The sequence below is a fragment of the Rhinopithecus bieti genome, unplaced genomic scaffold (genome assembly GCF_001698545.2).
Source record: "Rhinopithecus bieti isolate Rb0 unplaced genomic scaffold, ASM169854v2 scaffold_38981, whole genome shotgun sequence".
NCBI classification, from domain to species: domain Eukaryota; kingdom Metazoa; phylum Chordata; class Mammalia; order Primates; family Cercopithecidae; genus Rhinopithecus; species Rhinopithecus bieti.
In genome coordinates this window covers 70,222-73,446 of record NW_016819573.1, presented here as the reverse complement: position 1 = coordinate 73,446, position 3,225 = coordinate 70,222, and the positions used below count along the sequence as shown (strand labels likewise).

General features: G+C 45.9%; 1 protein-coding gene across 1 annotated transcript in view; it reads left to right on the top strand.

Annotated features, from left to right (window-relative positions):
- Window positions 1-3,225, top strand: part of DSN1 (DSN1 component of MIS12 kinetochore complex) — a 39,131-nt gene that overhangs the window by 35,328 nt on the left and 578 nt on the right. The gene's annotated exons all lie outside the window — the stretch shown is intronic.

The following is a 3,225-nucleotide window of genomic DNA, read 5'->3' as shown; positions in this document are numbered from 1 at the left end:
GGGGGGACCCCCCTCCAAAAAAAAAAAAAAAAAAAAAAAAAAATGTACAAAAATTACCCGGACATGGTGGCGTGCGCCTGTAGTCCCAGCTACTTGGGAGGCTGAGGCAGGAGAATCAGTTGAATCCGGGAGGCAGAGTTGCAGTGAACCGAGATGGTGCCACTGGCTCTGGTTAAAAAAGGGAGGGGGGGGAGTGGGGAGGGGCTGGGCGCAGTGGCTCACACCTGTAATCCCAGCACTTTGGGAGGCCGAGGCGGGCAGATCACTAGGTCAAGAGATGGAGACCATCCTGGCCAACACGGTGAAAACCTATCTCTACTAATAATAGAAAAATTAGCCAGGCCTGGTGGCACACGCCTGTGGTCCCAGCTACTCGAGAGGCTGAGGCAGGAGAATCGCTTGAACCCAGGAGGCAGAGGTTGCAGTGAGCCGAGATCGCGCTAGTGCACTCCAGGCTGGCGACAGAGCGAGACTCCGTCCCAAAACAAAAACAAAAACAACAAACAAACAACAACAAAAAACAACTTTTAGTCAGTAGTACTTAATGCGAAAGAAATAATAGATAATAAATAGAGGAAGAGAGTGTGTCCTATATATGTTGGTGTTGTTTAAATTGTTGGGTCATTAAGTTTAATATCTGCAATCATTCTGGGAAAAAAAATTCCATCTCTAATGTTGTATTCAAGAAAGTAGATGATTTGGCTGACAGTTGTAATAGGGGTGATACAATGGAGGACTGATAATTCGGAGCCGAGTCTTGGACTCTAGTTCTTAAATTACTATGTTCATTCACCAAAAATTTACTAAGCTCTTTCCACGTGCCCAGCACTGTGCTAGGCGCCCTGTGACCTTGGGTATGGCTCTAGGTCACCTTAAAAGGAGAATGCCATACTCTGCAAGAGCTTTTAGGGACTTCATAAAAATGCGACTCAGAGAACGGAGGGAAGCGCTCCAGACGCAGCGGTCAACCGCCCTCCCGCCCAGCACCTCCAAAATCTGAGATTCTTCCCTGAGGAAACTCCGCAGCAAGAAAAACTACATCAAAGATGGCGCCGCCAGCCTCTCCCGGCTCAGCCACCATCTTCTCGGTAGTTCCCGAGGTGGACGGCCACAGCACGCATGAGCGGCCCTGGCGTTCTCGGCGCGCCTGCGCGGCCGCAGNAAAAAAAAAAAAAACCTACCTCTGCCATTTATTTATATTTATTTATGAGATGGAGTCTTGTTCTGTCACCCAGGCTGGAGTGCAGTGGCACAATTGGCTCACGGCAACCTCTACCTCCTGGGTTCAAGCCATTTTCCTGCCTCAGCCTCCCCAGTAGCTGGAATTACAGGCGTGCACCACCACGTCCAGCTAAATTTTGCATTTTAGTAGAGACAGGGTTTTCACCATGTTGGCCAGGCCGGTCTGGAACTTCTGACCTCGTGGTCCACCCGCCTCAGCTTCCCAAAGTGCTGAGATCACAGGCGTGAGCCACTGCATCAGGCCCTTCTGCCATTCATTAACTGTAACTGAGAAATTTATTTAATCTCTTATCTCGAAGGTTGAGAGAATTATAGAACCTGTATCACAGGGATGCTATAAGGATTAAATAATATAAAAGTTTAGTGGTATCAGTATGCTGCAGAAGGTGAAGCTTGAACAGCGGATAGATGATGGAGCAGTTAGAGATGGGGAAGCTAGTTCTATTTGGGATACCAAATGGAGAAATCAACTGGTCTGTCAAATAACACAGGTGGAGAACTGGGTGGAGAAATCTGTACTGGAAATAACATTTGAGAGTTGCTGATGTCTAGTTATTGATGACTTGAGAATGAATGATATAGTCCACAGTAGAGCAAGAAGGGAAAGTTTGGATGGTCTCATGGAAATCCAACATTTAAGAATCAGAGGAGGGCAGGACAAAATGGCTCATGCCTGTAATCCCAGAACTTTGGGAGGCCTAGGCTTGCTTGAGGATTGCTTGAGTCCAAGAGTTCTAGACCAGCCTGGGCAACATGGTGAGACCCTCGTCTATATCTATCTCTATTTATCTGTATCTCAAGAATCAGAGAAATGCTCTTAATTGCCTACTATTTCATAAACAAAGTAGTATAATGGAGAGAGTTGGAGTGAATTTTCTTTTTTCTTTTTTTTTTGAGACGGAGTCTTGCTCTGTTGCCCAGGCTGGAGTGCAGTGGCACAATCTCAACTCACTGCAAGCTCCACTTCCTGGGTTCATGCCATTCTCCTGCCTCAGCCTCCCGAGTAGCTGGGACTAGAGGTGCGTGCCACCATGCCTGGCTAATTTTTGTATTTTTAGTAGACATAGGGTTTCACCTTGTTAGCCAGGATGGTCTCGATCTCCTGACCTCGTGATCCACCCACCTCGGCCTGCTGGGATTACAAGCGTGAGCCGCTGCGCCGGGCTGTGAATTTTCATTTTATCCTCAATTTCCTCATCTGTAAAATGGGGATAGATTATCTCTCTAAAGATGATTATACCCTCCCTCATTTTATTTATTACATTGTATTGCATTTTTTGCTTATAAGGATTTGTTCAAACTCAAGAAGTATGTTTTGTATCTTCAACAACAGCCAAACAGGAGAGAATAAAGAAAAATAATACTTACTTAACTCTAAGCATTTTACATGCATATTATCAGTCAGTCTTTGCCACAACCTTGTAACTTCTATTTCTGGGTGTGTGACTATAGATGAGGAACTGGGGCATGGAGAGGCATGGAGAGACTTAATCATCTAACCAAGGACATATGGATACATAGTGGATGGTAAACTAGAACTAATTTGAATTCAGTAAATGTTAACAAACATAAACCATATAATAAATGGCTGTAGTCAATTAATGTTAGTTTTCCCTCCAACTAAATTTGGTTCAGGAAGTGTGCTTGATGAATAACAATATTATTGTTGACCTGTGAGATGTTCGGTAATATTTATTTGTTCAGTTTGCCTTAATTAAAAGAATATATTTCGGGCGCGGTGACTCAAGCCTGTAATCCCAGCACTTTGGGAGGCTGAGACGGGCGGATCACGAGGTCAGGAGATCGAGACCTGGCTAACACAGTGAAACCCCGTCTCTACTAAAAAATACAGAAAACTAGCCGGGCGAGGTGGCGGGCGCCTGTAGTCCCAGCTACTCGGGAGGCTGAGGCAGGAGAATGGCGTAAACCCGGGAGGCGGAGCTTGCAGTGAGCTGAGATCCGGCCACTGCACTCCAGCCTGGG